Consider the following 25,919-nt stretch of genomic DNA (forward strand, 5'->3'; position numbering starts at 1 on the left):
TATCAGAAGGGCTCCACGTCAGGGCTGGCCGCTGACTTCTACAAGTGACGGGAAAGAGAATCCTCCAACCCCACTGGGCACTGCAGGATCAAGAAAGGACCGAGGGAGGCAAGTCCTCCCTCCTCGAAACACACACAGAGCCCAGTCCTCAGTTGGATGCGGAGACCAGCTCTCTCCACACATATGTATCAAGCCCTGCCATGGAAGTCCATGTCGAGGCAAAGGTCTCGGGGCATGGAAGGGCCTCTGGTGACATCCCCGAAAGGGGGCGGGGTGGTCAGTGCTAGTCTGGAAGAGGAAGGTTTCCATTCAAAACTGTTCTGAAAAGAAGTCAAGGACTGTCCCTGGGTCTCCAGGCATCAACTATAGAGAGAGACAGAGAGAGAGAGAGAGACAGACAGAGAGAGAGAGACAGAGAGAGAGAGAGAGAGACAGAGAGAGAGAGAGAGAACCTTCGTTGGGGTCTCCAGAGGGCATATACAATCTGGCTGCCACACGGAGCAAGGGTGTTTGCCTTGCACGCTGTGGACCCGGGTTCAATTCCCAGCATCCCATAGGGTTCCCTGAGCAGTGCCAGGAATGATTCCTGAGTGCAGAGCCAGAAGTGACCCCTGAGCATCGCCAGGTGTGACTCAAAAAGAAAAAGAAATCAGGAAGAGAAATGGGGCTGGTTTGGCTCCTTTGCATGTCTCACCTGCTCCCAGCCACGCACCCCAGCAGAGGGGCAGGGGTGTGGGTTAGGCCCCAGCCGGTCCAAACAGAGCCGAGCTCCAGCTCTCTGCTCTGCTTCCGGCCTGGCTCAGCCTGGTGGGCAGCTTTCACGTAGTGGGTCCCTTTGGGAAAGGTCCCCCCCACCCCTCGCCCCTGCAAATAAGCCACCAGAACTCTGAAGCTCGTGGGGGGAGAACAACACCTTTTCACGGTCCCTTGCCAGCGGAGACCTTCGCTAGGAAGCCAAGGCGCGCGGGGAAGTTTCTTTCCGCTCTCAAGGTTAGGACAGCTGTGAAGGCAGCGGGGATGAGTCCGGCAGACAGACGTGTGGAGGCAGTTCACGCAGGGTTTGGGCTGGAGACGAGAGGGACAGAGGGAGAGCGCTGTCCTGGGAGCGGGCGCAGACACAGGCAGAGGCGAGCGGGGTGGGGGGGAGCACCCCAAGAACCAGCCGGGCAGGGGCCGGTGGCAAGGCAGGAGCAGGCGTGTCATAAAGGGACAAGTGTCACAAAGCAGAGGCCACGCACGCACGCACGCAGGCACGCACACTCGCTCCCAGGAGAACATTCCAGTTCATGGGGCAAAGGAGCAGCTGGAGCCCCGGGACTGGAGGGGGGAGGCCTCGCCAAGGCGGAGACCCTGGGGAATGAGCCCCAGTCCTTGTCCCCGAGAGGCCCCCGCCGCCAGGCTCCAGAGGTCACCGCGATCAGATATCGGTGACCTGGATAAAGAGACTAACGGGACACACGGTGGGGTAGAGTTACTTACACCTCTTAAAATAGACGGCGGTTCAGAGGGGCCCATCAGCCGGAGGGAGGACTAAGGAGGGCCGGACCCGGTGGACAGGCAAGTGCCAAGACCCACAGCAAAGGTCTGTGGGGGACCCCGCTCTTCAGTGCTGACCGGCTCCAGCCCGGGACTCGGGGACACAGGGGAGCCCCGGCTGACACGTCCCCGGGCAGGACCCTGACCTCGCTTTACACTTTGTTGGCTCCGTGGAAGCCCTCAGGGGTACCGGGAGTAGAGGAAAGGTTAGCTAGGACTTAGCACGTTGTAGCAGGGAGGGGGTGGCGACCACGGGATGCGGGCCTAGAATTACAGGTTCAGGTGGTGGCAGGAGGGCCGGGAAGGGAAGCAAAAGACAAAACCAAATCCCACAAGCGGCCCAGGATTATAGAAGAATGGCCCAGTGTTTGAAACAAGCCAAGACGCAAAGAGCGCGTCCACTCTGGCCATTACCTCTCAGGGCAGGTGGCACTGGCCAGCGGTCTCCACCTCCCCTTCTGGGCTGCTTACAGAGAGCACAGTGGCAAGGCACTTGCCATATTTGGGCTGGCCCAGGTTCTCTCCCTGGCACCCAATAGGGTCCCCGAAGCACCACCAGGAGTGATCCCTGAGCATAGCCACGGAAGGTTTCTGGCCCCCTGCGTGCCCACCAAAGGCACACGGGCTAAGGAGATACCTCACGGGGGAAGAGTGTAAACCGGGCTTGTGGAAGCCCAGAGTTTGATCTCTGTCCGCCCAGCACTGCAGGGAGAACCCCACATGGTATTCGCTGCTGGCACATGAGCTAATTTCCTGGTACCCCAAATGTCTGGTACCCTAAAAAGGATGCAACTGCATCTAAAGAGTACATGCACACAATTCTAATGTATGGATACTGTTATTTAAATGCTTGTGCCACAGACACTGTGAATATTTTTCTGGTCATTATAAAACACAAACAGAAATTTAAAATATATATATATATATATATATATATATAGAGAGAGAGAGAGAGAGAGAGAGAGAGAGAGGACCAGGTACAGATAGATACCAGGTAGAGACTGTTTTTACCATTCACCCCACTTTGGAATTCAGCCCCGGCTCCTCTGGGAAGTGCCTACAGTTTTTCTGATCACTGGCCTGGGCAAAGGACATGCAGGATCCTGACTCTGCAATGAGAGGCTGAGTTGAAGCAACTCAGCAAGGTGCTGGCCGTGCTTGGAGGCAGAGGACAGGGCCACCTGGTGCTGCAAACTGACCGGATCCAGGTGGGCAGCAAAGCTCAAGGAGAACGGGAGGCGCTGGGCCCAGGGGTGGTAGGTTGCCCAGAGGAAGGGGCATCAAGGCCCTGGAGACAGGGGTGGGGTGAGCCTCACGTGCCCAGGTTGGTCCTAGTGATCTCCCCAGGTCCAGCCTCTGCTGTGGTGTCTGGCTCTGTCTGCGGCGAGGGGCTGGGTTGGACTGGCAGACAGGCCAGGTGGCTGCCAGCTGGCTGTGCTGGGACACCTGAGGCCCGCCTGAGGCACAATGTGGGTGATTGTTGGAGAGCAGGAACAAACACGGATCAGTCCCCTCTCCGGGGCCCAGAAGCCAGGTGCCACTGTTATGGAGTACCGAGTTAGGGGACAGCAGTGACAGGACAGTTACATAAGGTTGGCTGGACCGTCCCTCCCACGGTCCGGGGAGGTGGGCCCGCACTCTCCCCTGCTGCCCCCAGCCCTCCCGCAGCCCCTGTAGGCAGTCACTGCAGAGCGTGCCCGCTGCAGCCCCCTCCTGGGAGCCATCTGCATGCCGCCAGGCTCCATCCACCGCGGTTATATAACGCCAGTTGCTCCCGGGCAGGCCAGGCCCCTGACAGCACATCAGTGACGACGACTAAGACTACGACGACTGGGTCTCATGAAAGGTTCACAGGGCTGGGACTGCGGCTAGGTGGGTGGGGGGTGGGGGCAGGGAGGGGTGCCTCCCTAGGGAAGCAAGAGAAGTCCACACCAAAGGAAACCAGGGGGAGGACGCAGGCAGAGGTGCTGGGGGGCCGAAGCAGTGGTAGAGTCTGCACAGACCAATGAGAGCGGCAGCAGCAGCTGAGGCCACCGCACCAGGCCCTGGGGCAGGAGAGTTGGCCGGCCGGGTGTTAACCCTTCAGCGCATCCTGGGGAAGTGGGTTCTTGGGGTCGAAGCTGTTGCTGAAAGGCAGGGGAGTCTGTGGACCCCCTTGAGGCACCCAGGAGGGTGTGGGTGCTATCAGAGAGCTGTGAGTCGAGGGCTCTTGGGGGGAGGGGTGTGCTAGGAGTCACAGCATAGGAGTGCTCTGAGGGGCAGGGAATGAGGGGTGTCCAGGGAACAGCATGGCAAGCACAGGGAGCCAACCCCTCCACTGACCTCGGAAGTTGGTCGGGCCCCACAGGAGGCCACATACAGGGTCCGGGGTGCCAAGAACTGGGATCAACCATGGGTCCTCCCTCCCCATTTTGCTTTTCAGAAAGCCCAGGAGGAGGATGGTTTGGGAAAGGCCTGGTTGGCCTCAGGACAGAGCTGGGGTGGAGAGACCCATCCTGCGCCAGGCCAAACAATCTCCAAGCCTTTCAGAAGGGAGAAGCGGAAGGCTTCTGGGTGGAGTGGGGGCTTTGATCAGAGCTCTACTTTAGGAAAACTCTTTCTTTTGTGATTTTGGTTGTTTGGGGGCCATGCCCATTCGTGCTCAGGACGGACTCCTGGCTCTGTGCTCAGGGATCACTTCTAGCGGGGTTTAGGAGACCCTAGTCAGAACTGGGTCTTGAACCGAGGTCAGCTACCTAGCTAGGCGCCTTCCCTGCTGTGCTATCTCGCTGGCCCCATGAGGATTTTGTTGTTCGTGTGTTTGCTTTTTGTTTTTGTTTTTTTTTTGTTTTGTTTTGTTTGCTTTTTTGGTCACACCTGGCAATGCACAGGGGTTACTCCTGGCTCTACACTCAGGAGTTACTCCTGGCACTGCTCAGGGGACCATATGGGATGCTGAGATTTGAACCTGGGTCGGACGCGTGCAAGGCAAACGCCCTCCCCGCTGTGCTATCTCTCCAGCCCCCACTTTTTTTTTTAAGGGCACCTTGGTTATTTGATTGTGATAGGGTCTGGATCAGGGCCATGACATGGACCAGGAAAGGTGTGCGTTGGGCAATACTGTCCAGAGCGTACATTAGAATAAGCAGAACCTGCTGACTGACCAGATTTCTGGGCATAAATCAAGGGTCACATCAAGGTCCAGCCATTCCTCGAACAGGCGAAGGCCCAGGAACAAACTCCAGGGTGCCACGGCCTGAGGGAACGCGGGTTACACAACTTTGGCCTGGGCACCCATCTTGGGCCCTGCGGTCACTGCATCAGTGAAGTGAGTGAGGACATGTCATTGTTCAAAGGACCCCGGGGAGCGGCAGGAGGTGCTCTGAAGTGTCACAAAGGCAATGAGGGAGGTGGCGGGGGCAGTCACGGGTGAGACCAGCACCCCGGCCCTCTCCCTCTGTACCCAGGAAAGCTCTGCTTTTATTTATTGCAACCGTGGGGGCTCTGCCTATATTTCTACTGGAGCGAAGGGGCAGACAGCCTTTCCATGCTTTTCACACCAGAACATTTACAGTTCTCTTCTGCATGGTTCTTCCTTTCTAGCATGCCCTAGAACATGCGCTTCAACCTGCAGGCTGAGCACAGCTGGTGGAGCAGTAGCTGAAAATTATTGGTTTGAACTGAATGAGGGAGACGGGCCAAGGAGACATGCTTCTGTCAAAATCCCCAAGAGACCCCCATGAAAGCCATTCTGTGTGCTGTGATAAGGCCAATGTGCTCAGGAGAAGCCTGCTCGCCCATCTCTGCTAATAAGCCTGGTCCCTCTTGTCATTCTCTGGACTCACTTACCTTCTGCACAGCTGAGCTATGAAGCATGTCCGATGACTGCTCTTCACTCTAAGACCAACTTCCAGACATGCTAAGCTTTGTGATTCGTTGCTGTTTGTTTTGGGTCACACCCATAAGTGCCCAGGGCTTGCTCCTGGCTCTGTGCTCAGGGATCACTCCTGGCAGGGACCCTCTGCGGTGCCAGGGATCTAACTGGAATTAGTCACACGCAAGGCAAGGGTCTTAACCCCTGGCCTGTTTCGACCTGCCTTAGACTTTTTTAAGTCTTTACACTGAAGCTTTCAACTGCCTGTGCATAGACTGGGACTGGTCTTTGGTGGGTAAAGAGAATTGGAAACCACTGCTCTGGAAAAGTCACAGCCACGTACCAGGCCATCTCGTCACCCACTGAACCAGACTGAACCAACGTTTGCTGTCTGTCTCAGTGTGTTATCTGCACAAGGCTGAATGTCAATGAGGCAGGGCCAAATCAAGGGCCACAGACACAAAAGGACCAGCTCTGGGCTCAGTCTGGCCACCAGCTGGATAATAGGGAACTGTCCAGGCTCCCTCAGACCAAGCACGCTCCCTCCGCAGGGAGACTGCAGGCCCAGTAATTAGGAGCACAGTCCTGCTGCCAGCCACCAGGGTTACACCTTGCCTTGGACAGCTTCATCTCTGGGGCTTTTCATTCATTTGTAGATGGGATCACTGTAGAACCCATTGGTCAGGTTGCCGGGAGGATACAGTGAGTACAGCCTCATTAGCTGCTATCAGTCCCTGGTCAGGAGCACCCTCTGAGTCAGTTGAGACCACCCAGCTTTGCAGTTAACAGTTGAGTATTGGGGCTGGAGTGATAGCACAGTGGGTAAGGTGTTTGCCTTGCACGTGGCCGACCCAGGTTCGATTCCCAGCATCCCATATGGTGCCCCGAGCACTGCCAGGAGTAATTCCTGGGTGCAGAGCCAGGAATAACCTCTAAGAATCTCTGCGTGTGACTCAAAAAGAAAAAAAATAGCTGAGTATAGGAAGAGAGAGAAATGAGTCCTGGTAGCAATTTTCTATTCACTGTGGCTAATTGAGGAGTAAGGGTCATGAGCACTGATAAAAATGCCTCTGCTTTAGACCACAACACCCAAAAGGAGAGAGAGAACAAAAGGGAATGCCCTGCCACATAAGCAGGGTGGGATGGGGGGATGGGTGTGGGAGGGATACCGGAATCCATGGTGGTGGAAAATGGGCACTGGTGGAGGGATGGGTACTTGATCATTGTATAATCAAAACCCAAGCACAAAAATTTGTAAATCTACAACTGTACCTCATAGTGTTTCACTAATAAACATTTTTTTAAAAAATGCCTCTGCTTTAAAGGACGGGAGGTCCAGGGTAACTTAGCCCCAGTAGTATGAACATTTCCTTCACAATTAGCTGAAAGGGAAATTTCCTCATAGCCCACACAGTACAAATGGACAGATGATACATTTATCAGAAGTCCTTCCCTGAAGGCAGAAATGATGTAAAAGGCACTCCAAGTTTCCTCATTTAATGCCCTAACTTCTTCCTGTTTTATCTTTCTAGATGGTGAAATCCTTGTTTCAGTAGCTTTGGATTAGACACACAGACCAAAGAGTCCACTGGAACCCACTTACTAACAAAAGATGAGTTTCAAATCCTTGTTCATTTTTATCAGTTCTAAAGCAGAAGATTGTCTCTTTGAAGCATATATATATATATATATATATGTATATATATATATATGTAGGTTGGCAAACTATTCTGAAATAGTTGTCCTTAACAATATGGATATTTGGTAAATAAATATTTTGGTATAAAGCATAAGCTATTTAATGCATTCATATTCAATATTCATTTTTTAAAAAGTACATAACATGGAAAAATGCCACAAAGAAAACTGCCATTAAAATTAAATTATAAAAATTTCACCCTCAATAAAATGTTTAAAATTTGTTAAAGGTGGGGCTGGAGAGATAGCACAGCGGGTAGGGCGTTCGCCTTGCACGCGGCCGACCCAGGTTCGATTTCCACCATCCCATATGGTCCCCTGAGCACCGCCAGGAGTAATCCTGAGTGCAGAGCCAGGAGTAACCCCTGTGCATCGCCAGGTGTGACCCAAAAAGCAAAAAAAAAAAAAAATTGTTTAGAGGAGAAATGACCAAGGGAAAATCTCACACTCAAAAATAGTTTTAGTATTTTATCTCTTAAAAAAATCTCTAAAATATTTCCAAAATGTGGGGGGACGGAGGTGGTAAAGCACTTGCCTTGCAAATGGCCAACACGGATTTGATCCCTGGCACCCCTTATAGCCCTCCAAAGCCTTATCATGAATGCAGAGCCATAAGTAAGCCTGAGCACTGCCAGCGTGGCCCAAAATTTTTCTCTACATTTTCTAAAATAAGCAAAGATTCCTATCACAATATACCCAGGTATATAACAGATTATAAAAATATAGCTCCATTTACTTCTGAGACAAATGGTTTTGAAGAGGCAGCGGACAGTTTTCCCTTTTTTATTTAAAAATTTGAAGCCTGGCAACTACTTTGTGACGAGAATTAGCCCAGGCACCTACACGGAATGACCAGTTTGGGGGTCTCAGATTTGAAAAACAAGACACTCTCCTCCTGCGCTGGGGACCTTGGATGCCTCCAGAGAGGCAGCAACAGCTCTCGGGGGAGACAGAAGCTCTGGCCAGGGAACAGCTCCACTCTCTGACCCAGCCACTCTTCCAGGAAGCCAGTGCAGGTGATCCTTCCCTTGGCTCCAAATTCCACCAAGGACGCAATTCACTGTGTTGGCTCTAACGCAACGGAGCATTTCTACATGTTACCATGTACAAAGGCAGGAGACGAGCACCCAGAGTTCCCCACCCTCTAAGAGCGCGGGGCCTCTCCCTCTCGGTTATGATCTCAAAGGTTCTCATGGGGATCCGGGAGCTCCCAAACAATTCTGTATAAATGCACTCCACTGCCGAATTCTTCATGACCAGTTCAATGAACCCACAGGACTCCCTGGCGTGAGCAATTGTTTCGGAGGAGGTCAGCTCAAGTTGATTCAAATCAGAAAATCTTGCACAGGAACTGGAGTGGGAGCCACCTTCGGAGAGCCGCACCTCAAACACTGGACAAGCTGCTAATAAGTCCAGCCATCACCTCCGGTTGGGGCTTGTGTTTGTTTAGAAGCTCTCCAAAGTCCCTTTAACTCAAACACACAGGCAGCTTCAGACCAGCTCTGCTCTCTGCAACTTTCTCAGCAGCTGTGTGTCCAAGTGAAGGGATCCTAATGTGTTTGCCGGACCACTAAGTTGGACTGACAACCATGGGCACGTTCAAGCTACTTCCCAACCGATGGTGTCAGAAAGTAAAGCTTGAGCAGGCCTCGGGACCAGCAGTCTCAGACCCCATATAGACTGATACCAGCATGTCCCACCAGTGTCCCACACTTGATGTGGCTTAATGAATACAAACTGAAGCATCAGCATCAGTGTGTTAAAAAAAGTTACTCAGGGTTTTGGAACACAGAAATCTGGTCCCTTGTATCGCGCCAAAAAAACTTTATTAAGCCATTCATAACAGATTCTAATAGAGTAACAGTTTGGCTACAAGAAATGGCAAATCTGAAGGACCAGGGCCTTAGGGTTTTAAGAGGCAAATTTGCCCAATAAATCCATCAAGTGGCCTAAAGTGACATTCTCTGAAGTGACTCTCTACATACAGAAACTGTGACTATTCTTATAACCTTGCTCTAGTCCAGAGAGAGAAACTTCAAGGGAGAGAGGAGAAATTCGCAGCTGTTAAGACAAGATCTTTCTCTGGCCCCGCCTACCAACACAGGACACTTTTCCAAGACAGTCTCATCAGAACAAAACACAGCAAGACCTGGATATGGCAGGGCAGCCAATACACTTCGTACTCCAAACTTCACCCCAAAGCTGAGATCCTTTGAACACGAACCCTACCTGCATGATATAAATAGGCACCTGTCCCGAATGTTATCCTCAAATGCTCAAAATTCAAATCTTAGATCTCTTTCTAGACTAGGCTGTCTGCAATAATAATAATAATAAAAAAATACTGCCAAAATATAACAGACAGGAAGGAAATATGTCAAAATGCTTATGATTGTTTGGAGAAAGTGATTTAAAAAAAAACATCTTCTCTACTCAGAGTAAATGCAAAATGCAGAGGTCTGGAGTAAGTGGTCTGCATGTTCCCCGGTATTTTAAACCAGAGAGGGCCAGAATAAGGTGAACTGCTTTGAAAGATTTCCTTGTCATACAGTTTCGGCTCTTGAGAGACTAGAGCATAAGGCAGCCTTTCTGCCAGTAATAAGCCAGGTTCAGACCGGGAAGCAGCAACCAGAAAGCAAACCCCCAAACTGACTGCAAATGGATGCAAAACAAGGTTCTCTTTAAAAAAAAGTTGCACTTCTCAAGCCCACCCAACTCAGAGCCTAGTTAGTCCCGGGTCAATTTAACCTGCCACCCTGACTAGCAAAGCACAGATAGTGACTTGTGTGCGTTGAGCAAATAGTGGGGGTAACCGTGGGTGATGTGCACAAGCCGCGGCGTGAGGCTTCACCGGCTTCCTTGATGCCAAGCAGAAAGAGGCAAAGAACCGGACACTGACGGTCGGGGACCCTTGGGGCTACTTCCGCACTGACCCTCTGTGCCCCCGGCAAAACTTCCAAGTCTTCACGCCCGCGGGCAGAGCCTCGGGGTGGTCCACCGCGGTTTTAACGAGGTCCCCGGTCGGTCCCTGCTGCAAGGTGACAAGCCCCGACCGTCTCCAACTGCCTCGTTTCGAAACGCGCCGCCCAGCACCAACGGCTCCATCCCCGGCTGGCTCGGCTCGAGGCAGCCGCTCGGGGGGTCCCCCGCTGGGGGGACACCGCGAGGACTCCCGCATCAGGCAACAGGCTCGGGATGCTGCGTTCGACCCCCCGGCTCGGAGCGGCCGTCACGCGGGGGCCCGCGCCACAGTCCCGCTCGGACGCGTCCACGCGCGGTCCCAGCGCGCCTCGGGAGCCCGGCCGCGGCGGCCCGAGCGATGCCCGGCCCCGGCTGACCCCCGCGCCGGGCGGCCTGGCAGACCACTCGCCCCCCGATCGTCCCCGCACGCCTCGGTCCGGCTTCCCGGAGCCCCCGGACGCGCCGAGACCCGGAGCGGGCTCGGCCGCGGCGCGCGTCCCCCCGGCCGCCCCGGGCCCCGCGCCCGCGACACCCACCCCGGGCGGGCGGGCGGGCGGGCATCCCGGGCTCCCGGCGCCCGGGCAGCGGCGGCCGCGGGCAGGGAATCGAGGAGAGAGAAAACCCTCGCCAGGAAGGAGGAAACGGAGGCGCAGCGGCGGCCGGGCAGCCCCGGCAGCCCCGCGCCCCCCGCCGGGCACACGGACGCGGCTCCCCGCGGCCGCACTCACCTCCTCCGCCGGCCGGGCCGCTCCGCCGCCAGCTGTCACTGCAGCCCACAGCCTGCCCCGCGCCCGCGCCCGATGCTATTTAAGGGCGCCGCCGTGGCCGCTGCCCGCTGGCTGCGCCCCAACCTCCGCCGCCCGGGAGCCGGGTTGCTGCTGGTGCGCACTGGGCGCCCGGCCCGGCCCGCCCCGGCCCCGCCCCCACGCGCAGGCCCCGCCCCGTCCCCGCCCACGCGCAGGCCCCGCCCCGTCCCCGCCCACCTCCACGCACGGGCCCCGCCCTGGCCCCGCCCCGGGCCCGCCCCCAGGCACAGGCCCCGCCCCGGCCCCGCCCCGCCCCGGCCCCGCCGCGCGCCCGCTCTCCCGTCCGGGCGCGCGCGGGCCAGCGGGACGCGGGGAGCGAGGCTGGCTGGAGTCTCCTCGGCGGGCCCCCAACCCCTCAATCCCACCCCCTCCCGCCTCATCCCCCCACCCCCGTGGGGCGTTTCAAAACGAATCTGAGCGAAGGGTGAATCTGTAGGGCCGCCTCCCTCGCTCCAGCCGGGCCAGACCCTGCGGGAGCGCGAGGGCGCGCGTGGGGGTGGGGGTGGCGGGGGGTGCCGGGAGGCCCCTGGGGATGCCCTTTTGCATCTTCCACTTTGAATCGCACTCCCTGCGGACTTCTTGGCCAGGGGCGGACGCGAGGCCAGGAGAGGCCCTGGCGGCCCAGCTGGCGTTTTCTTCCCTGTCCCTAGCCCCTTTTAACCCGATTTCACCACGGTTTCCAGTCCACGTTTCGCCACAGTCCCTGGCAGCGAAGCCTCTTCGTCTGGACCTCTGTCGTGTACTGAACGTTAAGCAACCCTGGACAGATTGGTCCCGGGAGAGGAAGACCCCCACGTAGATGCGACATTGCTCAAGGACAGCATTCACCTGCCTGGTTCTCGGGCCCTCTCCCCCACTCGGTCCAAGGCAATGCGGGCCTTCTTCCAGGGGTCTTTCATTCGTGGCATGTCCACCTGGCAGTCAGAGGCCCCCGCAGCTAGTGTCACACATGTGACGTTTCCTCTCATGGCCTGAGGTCTGGCCCTGGACCAAGTGCCACTTGGGGCTTACTGGCAGCAGTGCCTGTGCCCAGCGTGGTGTGGAGCTGGCTTTGAATTTATTTAGCCATCCCTCTGACGAAGACAGATGCCCTTTGTGGTCCTTAACTCTCTTCTAGTCCCACTTCTTTTTTTTGTTTTTGTTTTTGCTTTCTGGGTCACACCTGGCGATGCACAGCGGTGACTCCTAGCTCTGCACTCAGTAATCACCCCTGGCGGTGCTCAGGGGACCATATGGGATGCTGGGAGTCAAACCTGGGTTGGCCGCATGCAAGGCAAACGCCCTACCCGCTGTGCTATTGCTCTAGCCCCCTCTTCTAGTCCCCCTTGATGCCCCCTTCCCACCTCATGCCTCTGTCATCTCTACTTAGCAACCCAGAACAAGGTGTTTGTCATTGGATACAGTTGAGTCCCTTGTTTTCTTTCTCCATCAATCTCATGAGCTTCCACCATCTGGATTTGTCCTCTCCCACCACCTCAGGCGCCCTCCCCAGAACCCCAGGCGGGTGCTGTCCTTGTTCCCCTTTGCTAGAGAAGGACGGGGAGGTACAAGGAGTGAAAGCTAATGAAGTCAAGACAACACATGGGGTTCAGCCCGCCCACCTGCAGAGCCTGCGCAAAGCTTGAGGAGTCCATGCCACGCATGCTGGCCTGGTAGCAAGCGTGCTCTCTGGTGATGCTGGGCTGCTCTCACTGTTCCCACACACCTGACCATGTGGTGGCCGGGGACCGGGGCTGGGGTTTGCCAATTGAGCATGTCAAACAAAACGTTTCTTTTGTTTTGCTTTGTTTTGTCTGGGGAACACATCCGGCAGTGCTCAGGGTTTAGTCCTGGCTCTGAGTTCAGGAATTGCTCCTGGAGGGTTCAGGGGGACCATATGGGATGCTGGGGATTAAGCCTGGGTGGCCCGTGCAAGGCAAGGGCCCTATCCACTACTGTATTATTGCTCCGGCCCCAGAAGCTGAAAACTTGTGGGCATGCTCAGATTCCCAGTCCTCCTCCATTTAGACCTACAAGTAGCTTCCATGGAGATGGCGGAAGGGACAAAAAAGACTCCACTTTCCTTTTTAATTGCTTTTCACTTGACTAATCCTTGGTTTCTCTGCTCAGGTCTTCTCCTCCACACCCACGATTTCATCATGTCAGCCTCTCCTTTTTTTTTTTTTGCCTCTTAACTTCTCCAACCAGTCCTTCTGCCCTAGTGTCTGCAGGTGAGTTCCAAGTCCTGTGGAGTGCGAGTGATTTAAGGTTCCTATAACCAAGAAAGGTGGGGGAGGGGTTGCTGAATCAGGGCTTAAACATCTTCCACTTGCAACCCCCCTTTTGCCTGAAATTTTTACACCACTCCAGGTCCATAAAAAAAAAAGTCTACAAATGCAACAGCTCTTGACAATAAATCATGAATCTACTTTTAAACTCATTTAAAAAAAATTTTTTTTATTAGTGAAACACCATGAGGTACAGTTATAGACTTATAAATTTTTGTGCTTGGGTTTCAGTTATACAATGATCAAGTACCCATCCCTCCACCAGTCCCCATCCTCCACCACCACGGGTCCCAGCATCCCTCCCCCCCCCCCCCCCATCCCACCCTGCCTCTGTGGCAGGGCATTCCCCCTTGTTCTCTCTCTCTTCTTTTGGGTACTGTGTTTTGCAAGAGAGGCATTGAGTGGCAATCATGTTTGGTCTATAGACTACTTTTAGCATGCTTCTCCCACCCTGGGAGGGTCCTCACAACACCCTTTATTTGGTGCTCTCTTCTCTATCTGAGCTTCCTTTTCCCCTAGCACGTGTGGCTGGACTCCAAGTCATGGAGCAAAATTCCTGGTACTAATCTCAGCCATTCCAGGGTGTTAGTCTCCCGTTTTGTTGCTTTATGTTCTCCAGATGAATGCAATCTTTCTGTGTCTATCCTGCTCTTTCTGACTCATTTCGCTTAACATGATACTTTCCATGTAGTACCACTTGTATGTAAATTTTATAACTTCATCTTTTCTAACAGCTACATAGTACTCCATTGTGTAAATGTACCAAAGTTTCTTTAACCAGTCATCTGTTCCCAGGCACTCAGGTTTTTTCCAGATTCTGGCTATTGTAAAGTGTGCTGCAATGAACAAACAATTGCAGATGTCACTTCGACTATACCTTTTTGCCTCTCTGGGATATATTCCCAGGAGTGCGATAGCTGGGTCAAATGGGAGATCAAATTCTAATTTTTTGAGAGTCGTCCATACTGTTTTCCAAAAGGGTTGGACCAGCCGGCATTCCCACCAGCAGTGAAGGAGGGTCCCTTTCTCGCCACATCCGCGCCAGCACCGGTTGCTTTTGTTCTTGTGGATGTGGGCCAGTCTCTGTGGTGTGAAATGCTATCTCATTGTTGTTTTGATCTGCATCTCTCTGATGATTAGTGATGTAGAGCATTTTCTCATGTGCCTTTTTGTTAAACTCATTTTAGGGACCTCAGCATACAGAGAAGTGACCCCCACATACCCCACAGGTTAAGAGCTGAGGGCTATATAAGAGCAAGGGGTTGTCTGACAGTCCTGGAGAATAAAGGTTGGAAATCAGGTGTAAACAGGACTGGTTCTTTCTGAAGGCTGTGCAGGAAAAATCTGTGATGACTTTTTCCTTGGCTTGGAGAGCGCTTTTGCTTCCCTGTTGTCCTATTTCCTCTCTATCCACATCAGTTTCCATATTGCTCCTTATAAAGTCACCAGTCACTGGATTCGGGGCTAACAGACTGATCTCACTGTAACTCAGTTACTTCTGTTAAGACCCTCTCTCACATCATGAGGTATAGGGGCATGATTTCAACAATTAGGTTTGGGGTGGAGGGCACACACTTTTTAAAAAATGTATTTTTATTTTAGTTTAGATAATATGTTTACAACTATGTTCATGTTTATGGTCTTGGTTTACACAGTTACCAAACCTCACCACCACCAAGATGCCCAAGACCCTCCATCATGTCCTATGTCACTTGTAGTCTTCTGTCTCTTCTTCCTCTCCCCATCCTCCCACTGTCTGTAATGTTTTGGAATCCAAGACCAAGGGTTTTTGATAATATCCATTCCTTAATTGCTTTCTCTAGATATGATAGCGAGTGGGATCATAGTGTTTGTTCTTTCCCCTCTGATTTATGATACTTAACACAAAACCCTCCAGTTTCATCCAAGTTGGAACAAAAAGCAAGATTTCATCTTATAGCTGCGTAGTATTCCATTCTATATATGTATATATATATATATATGCCACAGCTTATCCATCCCCTCATCTACCATGGGGCACTTGAATTGATCCCATACCCCAGCTACTGTAGTCAGAGCTGCCATCCATGCACACAGGTGTGCACATATCTTTATGAGTCAATACTTTTGTAGTTTGAGGGGCAGGTACATAATTTAACATGCAAATGCAACAGCTATTACTGTCCGCATTTTTATTTCAGTGGAGCTGCCACTCTCTGATGCTAGCTTTTAGTGTAAGTGCTTGACTGCTCTCAACTGGGAAAACCCACACACCTAAGGGACGATGTACAGACAGAGGCCCTTTCCCTAGGCAGAAACTGCTGCATGGCATTGGGAAACGACTTCATTTTCAGAAGGTCACGGTACTCCTCTGGAAATAAGGAGGTCACACTAAAAATTTTCTCAAGTACATTTTGGTGCTAGTACTTCACACACAAAAAGATTTGCTCCCTAGTTATTTAAGTTATTTTTCACAATTTATGGGTTGCCTTTAGATCATCAGACTTTGATGGAAGGCTGTCTTAAAAAGCGACTGAAAACACAAAGCTTGGAACTAGACCCATCTTCCTATAAGACAGGAACAAAGTGTTTACTATGAAAGGTTGCTGCAAGGAATAACTGTTATTACCTCATTGTTTTCACCATAGGAAGGTTCCAGATTCCATCATCAGGGAGTATAGAGAGGGAGGCATCCAGTGTTTTAAATTATTATTGTTATAATTGACCTATAATATTCTACTAGTTTCCAGGATACAACATAATGGTTTGCTATTTGTATGGTTACAGGGCAGTCCCATAAATGGTGAAATGATCACCAAAATCAGCATCCATCACCACAAAGTTAATTTTTTGTTCCTGTGTTGTAAGAATTTTTTAAAAATTTTTATTAGTGAGACACCATGAGATACAGTTGTAGACTTACAAATTTTGTGCTTGGGTTTCAATTATACAATGATCAAATACCCATGCCTCCACCAGTGCCCATTTCCCACCACCACGGATCCCAGCATCCGTCCCCCCCATCCCCCCCATCCCACCCTGCCTCTGTGACAGGGCATTCCCTTTTGTTCTCTCTCTCCTTTTGGGTGTTGTAGTTTGAAAAAGGGGCATTGAGTGGCAATCATGTTTGGTCTATAGTCTACTTTCAGCACGCTTCTCCTATCCTGCGAGGACCCTCCCAACACCCTTTATTTGGTGCTCCCTTCTCTATCTGAGCTGCCTTTTCCCCTAGCATGTGTGGTTGGCCTCCAAGCCATGGAGCAAAATTCCTGGTACTAATCTCGGCCATTCTTGGGTATTAGTTTCCTATTTTGTTACTTTATGTTCCCCAGATGAATGCAATCTTTCTATGTCTATCCCTCTCTTTCTGACTATTTTCGCTTTACATGATACTTTCCATGTAGTACCACTTGTATGTAAATTTCATGACTTGGTCTTTTCTAACAGCTACATAGTACTCCATTGTGTTAATGTACCAAAGTTTCTTTAACCTGTCATCTGTTCTTGGACGATCTACTTTCTGAGTAACTTTCGAACACACAGCAGAACATTATTTACCACAGTTGCTATGTTGTACATGACATTCCAGGGGAATCCAGTCTAAAACCTCTATTCTACTTTCTTTTTACCAAACAAATTATCTTGTCAAATTGAACAAGAGTCATTGGAGCAATTTTTCCAGTAGCAGTTTGAGTATCTCTTCAGTTCTCACCTCCAGTACCTTTTCACTTGATTAAATGTTAGTGGTTGATTGTGCTAGATCCAAGGTACACCATTCTATCACCAACTAATTGCTTTACAGAGAAGCTCAAAAAGAGTCCAAGTCCTTCGGGGACAAGGGTTGAAGCAGGATGATAATGGCACTGTCTCAAAGACTCCCACTGGAGACTGCAAGCTCTGAAGTTGTTTTTCCCAGTGATGTATATCTATTGATTTTCTGTAGGGCCAACTGAAGTAGAACCATGCCAATTAATAATGGCCAGCGTGCATTTCATTACAGGCTTTTAAAGAAAGACTGGCATCAGTAACTGAGTGTTGTCAGTCATTTGTTTTGAGGTACTACATTAGGTTGAGCCCCATCTCTAAGTAGAGATGCGTTTCCCCCATGAAAATCTAAGCACCTGGAGAGCAGGCATTTAAGCTCATTAACCATCTATCTCACTGACTTCTTCTTTGCAGGTCTAGAATTCATACCTGGCCAGCACAAATGTTACATCAGACCCCTTTTTATTTATTTTTGGGGGTCACACCCAGCGATGCACAGAGGTTATTCCTGGCTCTGCACTCAGGATTCGCTCCTGGCAGTGTTCGGGGGACCATATGGGATGCTGGGAATAGAACCCGGGTCAGCCATGTGCAAGGCAAATGCCCTACCCGCTGTTCTATCACTCCAGCCCCGTAGACCCCTTTTTCTAAATATATCTATGTGATATATTCATGCCAACCAAGAGTAGAACTGGGTTTTATACAGCTTTAAGTTAAGTGGCCTCTTTAAGAAAATTAAATTATAAATTGAATGTACAGAGGAAATGCTTCTGTAAACAAAAATCACAATAAGATACAAATTTTGAAAAATCCAGAAAATCACCAGAATAATTTATTCTTGTGTCCTACCTCTATATGTCCTCCCCCTCCCCCACCCCCGTGTCTGGGCTACCTAATCCTTGCTTCTTCATATGATGTTCTCTTTTTGCTTTTATTTTTAGGCTATATGCTCTGGACTTTATGCTCACAGGTTGCTTCCAAAAGTGCTCTGAAACTGTGCAGTGTTGGAGATTGAACCTGAGCTTCACACACAGAGCACATGCTCCAGCACAGTGAGCTCTCTCTCTCTCTCTCTCCTCCCTCTCTCTCTCTCTCCACACACACACACACACATACACACACACACACACACACACCAGATGATACTTTTTAAAAAACTTTAACTTTTTTGAAGCATGTGAGGGTTACCAAAAATTGCCAAATTCCCACTCTACATATGATTTTCACTATCTAACATTTAACGTTAGTGTGGTCAAAATTAACGAGCGAGTATTGACATGCCTCAATAACTAATACTTTATAACTATTATTTATATTGTGTTCACGTGTCCTTGGCATCGGAAGTGTTGGGATTCTTGTCAACATGAACTTGGCCATGAGCATTGATTCATTTGAATGCCTAACAACCTGAATCAGACGATTACACTTGAATAGATGTGGCTCACTGCCGGCAGTTTCTATCTTTGTTGTCTACGCACCAACATCCAATTATTATGAAGGAGAAATTGAGAAGTTCTACATGGAGCTGGAGAAGTTCTATAAAGAAGACCACACCTTCTACAAGATCATTGTGGGTGATTTTAATGCCAAGATAGGACCGAGAAGATCAGCCGAAGAACTCCACATCGGGACCCATGGCCTAGAATGGAACGAACAGGGTGAGAGACTGAGTTCATCATGTCGACCAAGACCATCCATGGTAACTCACAGTTCCAGAAGGCCGAATATAAACGTTGGACATGGGAGTCTCCCGGTGGACGGTTCCACAACGAAATAGACCACATCATATTCAATCGACGGTTTTGCCTGACCAATGTTGCTGTTGTCCCAAAATTCCAAACAGGCTCAGACCACTGTCTTCTTTGTGCAAAATTCTACTTCACAGAGCGGGGAGAAAAGGCTGAAAAGTTTAAGAAAAGAACTCCTAGAACGACCACCAACTGGAAACTCTTTGGCACTATTGCTGCAACATGGGAAGATGCCGCTGTTGACAACATTGATGAGGAATACGATCAACTGGTTCAGCACCTCCATGATTGTGCGAGGAATGCCAAGAGAGAGATAGCCACAAAAAAAATGCCTGTCTTCGAAAACTCTTGAGTTTATTTGCCAACATGTTTTGGCGCATTCCTCAGGCAACCACAAGCGAATGTCCGAGCTTGCAAAGCAGTGCAGAGATGCGATAAAGGTAGACCTCAAAGAGAGAAGAGCAGAAGTGCTGATAGATGCGGCAGAAGCTGGGAAAAGCATTCGTAATGCCCGCCTGTTCTTCGCCAAGTACAAGACCAAGATGACTGCCCTCCGACATCCTGATGGATCTATCACATCTTCCAGAAGGGCAATGGAGAAGATTATTCATGATTTCTACTCAGATCTCTTTGATAGCCATGTCCACCTGCCCACATACCAAATTCCGCAGGATGGATATGTTGTTCCCAATGTTCTCCCTTCTGAAACCTGACACGCCATCTCATCGGTAAAGAAACGAACAGCACCTGGCCCAGACAAGGTCAGACCTGAATACCTGAAGAAACTGCCATCAGTACGCATCAGTACACTGGTTCGGCTCTTCACACGCTACCTGTCTGAATGCAAGGTTCCATCCCAATGGAAAACCAGCAGGACTGTACTACTGTACAAGAAGGGAGACATCATTGAGAGATGACATTGGCAACTATTGCCCTATCTGCCTATTGTCTGTCGTCTACAAGCTGTTCACTCGAGTTACCCTAAATAGGATTGGCAGAACACTAGATGAAGGACAACCATGTGAGCAAGCCGGGTTCTGCAAAGGATTCAGCACCATCGACCATATCCACACGATAACCAAGCTCATTGAGGTTTCTCAGGAGTTCAAGATGCCGCTCTGTCTAACGTTCATTGATTTAAAGAAGTCCTTTGATTCTGTTGAGACGGAAGCGGTCATTGAAGCCCTAGCCAATCAGGGCATTCAAACTTAATACATCAGGATCCTCCGGGAGCTGTATTACAGATTCACTATCAGGCTCTCACCATTCTACAAAGAAGTCATCAATGTCAAGAGAAGGATGCAGCAGGGTGATACCATTTCACCAAAACTCTTCAGTGCCACCCTCGAGAACATCATGTGATGACTGGAATGGGAAGGAATGGAAGTGAAGATAATGGTCAGCAACTACACCATCTTCGCTTTGCTGATGACATTGTTTTACTAACACCAAACATTAGCCAAGCGGCACAAATGCTGGCTGACTTTGACCACGAGTGTGGAAAGGTCGGACTACAGCTGAATCTTATGAAGACAATGTTTATGAGAAACAGCCTCGTTCCTGACGTTCCATTCGCTCTCAACAGAACGACCATCTCTGAACGCAACAGCTATGTGTACCTAGGTTGAGAAATCAACATGATGGCACCTGAGTTGCATAGGAGAAAGAGCTGCTTGGAATGCCTTCAAGAGCATCGAAGGGAGAAGCATCCTGAAAGTAGACTAGAGACGAAACATGATTGCCACTCAATGTTTCTTTTGCAAACCACAACACCCAAAAGGAGAGAGAGAGCAGAGGGGAATGCCCTGCCACAGAGACAGGGTGGGATGGGGAGATAGGGGGTGGGAGGGATACTGGGATCCGTGGTGGTGGGAAATGGGCACTGGTGCAGGGATGGGTATTTGATCATTGTATAATTGAAACCCAAGCACAAAAATGTGTAAGTCTGCAACTGTACCTCATGATGTCTCACTATTAAAAAATTTTTTAATAAAAAAAAGAGCGTCGAAGAAATAGCTAAGAGGATGAAGAACCTCCAGCTCTGGGCACATCTCCTTGATTCCACTGTTCTTCCTGCATTAACATACGCCTCAGAGACCTGGGCCCTATGCAAACAGGATGAGAACACTATTTGGGTCTCCCAAAGAGGAATCGAAAGAACTATGCTTGGAGTACCACGTTTCACTCAAATGAGAGAAAGAATCTAGAGTTCCAACCTCTGTCGATGATCAAGAATCAGGGACGCTGTCTCGTTTGCCAAGGCATCAAAAATCAGATGGGCTGGACATGTAATGAGATTTGGAGACAGCCACTGGACTAGAGCCGTTACTGACTGGATTCCACAGGATGTCAAAAGACCGCGTGGCCGCCCACCTACCAGATGGTCAGACTTCTTCATCAAGATCATGAATGATCAGTTTGAGGCTCTTCATGTTCCTAGAGCGAACAGACGCCATTGGGCTACACTAGCATGCGACAGGGACAAATAGAGACGTTACTGGCGCCTGCTCGAGCAAATCGACGATTAACGAGAAGTTCAAGTGATCAAGTGATCAAGTCCTTGATTTTTATCTTGGTTCCTTTTTTATATTTCAATAGCTCAACCAGAATAGTATATGACATTTGTTGTCAAATTTCTTAGGCTCCTCTCGTTCTAGTAGTTTCTTAGACTACACTTATTTTTGAAGAGCTTCACTTCTTGAAGTTATACCAGCCATTTTATTTTATACGTTGTTCTTTTGGATATATCTGCTGGTTTTCTCCCAATAAACCTGAGTGTGGATTTTTAGAACGACCATCTATGACATTTTTATGATACACTTTGTTTGTAGAGCCAATTAAAGGAAAAGCCATCCTTTCCTTCAACGTGGTTGATGGACATTTGCAGATGGACAGTTCTGATTTGGTTAGTGAAAACCAACTCCATTGCTTCCCACTTTATATGAGTGCTGATAATGAGGCTTTTCAGTAATAAAGCTTTCACTGCCCACAAACTTATAAGTCTTGGACAGCTTGAGGGAACGATCAACTTAAACCTGCCTGCCGGGATGGTAGGTCAGTTGGTAGAATGAAGGACTAGTTCTGAAAGATCTCTTGCCGTGGGAAGGGAGACACAAGCAAACATGCCAGTGACCAGAAAGCCCATAAATGTCTCTCTCAAGCCCAGGAAAACATGTGTTCATCCACAGTTCCACTTAGTTGGTTCTGAAAGCTATCTGGTCAGATCAGCAGCGTCAAGGAGGGAGCAGTGATAGAAGGGTCTTGAAATAGAGTGACAACAGTACTCATGGGTGGCAGCCCAAACACCTTATTTTTGCAAATTTGCAAAGACATTTTACCCTGTGAAGACATTACTCTGCCCTCTTCCCAGGGAGTACGGGGCATGTCCAAGTAAGGGGAATTGTGAATTAAGCAATGCTAGTTCTCACCTGGCATAATTTTCTGCAGCATTGATGCAGGTCTGTTCTGATTGGCTTTTGTGTCTTTACCAATAAGGAAGATGGGATATTTCCACCAATCCAATGTTGTACTGTAACTACTGATTATCACATTGTCTTGAGGGGCCCTGATGAAGACACAGTTCTCCCTTTTACTATATCAGTTTTGGTTTCAGAGTCACACCCGGCTGTGCTTAGAGCTTCCTCCTGGCTATGGGCTTAGGGAGCATTCCTGGCAGGGCTTAGGGGATCATATGTGGTGCTGGGTTGGCTGCATGCAAGGCAAGTGTCTTAGCCTCTGTTCTGTTTCTCCAGCCTATCTTATCAATGTTTTAAATGCACTTCATGCACTGTCTCCATTAACCTTCAGGGGGAGTAGACAGTTGCATAAGCAGTAACAATTGGGGGTGACCCTCTTTCCACAACTCTCCCATACCCCATTATGTCGACCTCCTTGCATGACAGTTCGGCTCTAACAGAGTTGCCACAGGAAGACAGAGCTTCTAGGCACTATCTTCAACCTTGTCCCCCAGCTCCCCCAAAGATTCCAGATAGTTGCTGTCCAATAGAAACGGTAAGTATGAATAATAAAGGGGCTTAGCATGCCGGCCTTGCAAACACATGGTCAACAGTTCAAAACCCTGGTGTCCTACATATGCCAAGCTGCATCCTGGCAGTTCTGCTGTCTACAATCCTGCACTGCAAGAAACAGGCACGAGTGTATCAGTGCCACAAAAAAAGGGTGTGATAAAAGAAGAGAGAGAGCGAGAGAGTGTGAGAGAGAGAGTGAGAGCGAGAGCGAGAGCGAGAGAGAGAGAGAGAGAGAGAGAGAGAAGAAAAGCACCTGCCATAGAGGTAGGGGGTGGGGGGTGATGGAGGAAAACTGGGGACACTGGTGCTGGGAAATGTACACTGGTAGAGGTATGGGTGTTGGAACACTGTATGACTGAAATGCAATCATGAACAGCTTTGTAAACAGAAATGAATTAGTTAAAAAAATTTAAAAAGGGTGTAATGGGGGCCAGAGCGATAGAACAGCGGATAGGGCATTGCCTTGCACATGGCTGACCCAGGTTTGATCCCCGGCATCCCTTATGGTCCCCCAAACATTTCCAGGGGTAATTCCTGAGTGCAGAGCTAGGAGTGACTCCTGAGCATCACTGGGTATAACCCAAAAACCAAAAAAAAAAAAAGGGTGTGATGTCCAGTGAGCAGCACAATGAAAAAAATGTGTGAACCAACAGCCACAGAGATGCCAAACTGCCAAAAATTTCAGGTACACCAGGATATCTTTTGGCTGAAAACTATAGGCTTTCTTGGAGTGGGGTTGTGTGACCTTCACACCCATACTTCCGAAGCTCTGGCGGTCACACCCACATTCCACTACCACATACAAACTTACTGCCCTGTTGAATATTCTGGATTTTCTGGAGAGCATGGCCACATTTGCGGCTGCACAACATTTCCAAACTCTACAATACTAACATCTCAGTAATACTAACATCCCAATAGGAGCACACCAGATTGGGTGTTTATGTAATATAGAAACCAACTAAGCTTAATTAACAAAAACACTAACACAGAGGTTCAAGTTCAACTAGCAATAGCAGCTCAGTAGACTCTCAGACAAGAACTTGATGCCCCCTATTGAGATATGACAATTTTAACAAATTTTCTTTTACTGAATTATTTTTTGATAATTCCATTAGCTATTTAGTCATAACAAGCAACAAAAAATAAATTATTTGGGGCCAGCTATGAGGGGTGTTTGGGAAAATAGGGACAATGGTGGGGACAAGGTCACAAGTGGTTGTATAGGGGTTGAAATATTGGATGCTTGGAACAAATGCACCATGTACAACTTTGTAAATCATGGTGTTTAAATAAAGTGGGGGATTGGGGAAGTGTGAGCACGATGGATAGGGAGCATGAGCTCTTGGGAGCATCTGTGTGAACAACCAAGACTTGAGAATTTCATTTACAAGTGTGAACCATGGGCAGCATTGTGCCAACACCACAGCTAATGTGGTTGGAAACTTCAGTGAGCATTGCAGCCATGTGTGATAGCTTCACTGTGTGGTGTGGGACCTGCCGATAGGATCATAGTGTGTGTGTGTGGGGGGGGGTGCATGTATGTGTGTGAGGGTGTATGCACACACTCATGTACATGCACAAACCCCTCCATCACAACAACAGCAACCACAACCACAAAGGGAAAGGGAGAAGGAATAAAACAGAAATTAAAATAAAAAGCAACGAACCACCCTTTCAAGTTTCCTTTTTGGGGAGGTGGGCATTGAGATTTGGGGCTACACCCAGAGGTACTCAGGGCTTCCTCCTGCTTCTGTGATCAGGGATGACTTCTGGAGGGGCTTAGAGGAACTATGTATGGTGCTGGGGATTCTAACTAGGCTCAATACGATGCAGGGCAAGCACCTTAACCCTTCCACTACCTCAGTGATTCTCCTGGCTTAAACTAGAATACATGTAAGGCCCTCACCTGTGTAAGGGCCTCAATTCAATCCCTGGCAGCACCAAGTAATTAAGTGAACTGTAAATGCCACTATTAACATTTCTGATAATAACATTACATGCATTTTCTTGATTTGGGGGGCATACATGGCAGTGCTCAAGGACTTCTTCTAGCTTGGTGTTCGGGTCACTCCTGGCAATGCACAGGGGACCATGTGATGCTAGCGATCAAATCCAGGTCTCCTATGGCAAAGCATATGCTCCAGCCCATTGTCTGTCTCTCAGACCCATAATAATTACGTGTTTGGGTTTTGCTCTGTTTTTTAAAGAAATGGCTTAAGCACTCCAATCTTCTAATTCAACTGTCTTGTCACTATCACTTGTCACTTCAGACTCTAAGAACTTCAGAGACCTTTTCTAATCTTTTCTTTCTTTTCCTCACCTCACTTTCAGCCACTCATCTCTTCAGCTAGATGGAATGACTTGCAAATTAAGAACAAAGGTTTTGGCATTAGATCACTCAGCTGCAAATTCCATTACTTAATAGGGAAAGAAATCCTTTATTTTTTCAGTTAATTTACTATCATTTGTTTATAATATGATAGAATCTCAGGAGATTAGCTTCATGTCTTTAAACGTGTGGAAGACTTAACATACATCAACAGAGTTGCAGTATCATCTCACAATCAAAATGATCTTTCTACATCTTCCTTCCACCATCTTCCTTTTACCCTCTGGCAACCGATATAGTTTCCACTGAGTGCTAAGACTTAGCTTTTGGTAGTTTTTACTCTTTCTTTTCTTTTCCCTTTTTTTTGCCATTTTGAGAAAACCTGAAATCACTAGGCTTTTCTTTAATCGACAGAGTATACCACTTAAATGTAAATTCCAATCAATTGTAAGATGCACCATTATTTTATTTTATTTTATTTTTTTATTAGTGAAACATCATGAGGTACAGTTGTAGACTTACAAATTTTTGTGCTTGGGTTTCGATTATACAATGATCAAATACCCATCCCTCCACCAGTGCCCATTTTCCACCACCATGGATCCCAGTATCCCTCCCACCTCCATCCCCCCCCTCCCACTCTGCCTCTGTGGCAGGGCATTCCCTTTTGTTCTCTCTCTCCTTTTGGGTGTTGTGGTCTGCAAAAGAGGCATTGAGTGGCAATCATGTTCCGTCCATAGTCTACTTTCAACATGCATTTCCCATCCTGGGAGGATCCTCCAAACACCCTTTATTTGGGATGCACCATTATTTTATGCAACCCTGAGAAGTAAAAATAACACTTTGTTACATCTTTATTATAATCGCGATTAAGACATCATAACAGAAGGGGCATCCTAAAGCCAAAGAGAAAGCTCTGGCAAGTGCAAGGCCCAGTGCTCTCAGC

General features: G+C 49.2%; 1 protein-coding gene across 2 annotated transcripts in view; it reads right to left on the reverse strand.

The window, feature by feature from the left end:
• Window positions 1–10,945, reverse strand: part of ACSL1 (acyl-CoA synthetase long chain family member 1) — a 71,953-nt gene extending 61,008 nt beyond the window's left edge. For both annotated transcript variants that reach the window (XM_056113962.1, XM_056113963.1), the window contains exon 1: window positions 10,777–10,945. The gene's annotated coding sequence lies outside the window, so the exon portion shown is untranslated. The remainder of the gene's footprint in view (window positions 1–10,776) is intronic.
• Between the last annotated feature and the right edge of the window lie 14,974 nt (window positions 10,946–25,919).

Source organism: Sorex fumeus, unplaced genomic scaffold (genome assembly GCF_029834395.1).
Source record: "Sorex fumeus unplaced genomic scaffold, SorFum_2.1 ptg000024l, whole genome shotgun sequence".
NCBI classification, from domain to species: Eukaryota; Metazoa; Chordata; class Mammalia; order Eulipotyphla; family Soricidae; genus Sorex; species Sorex fumeus.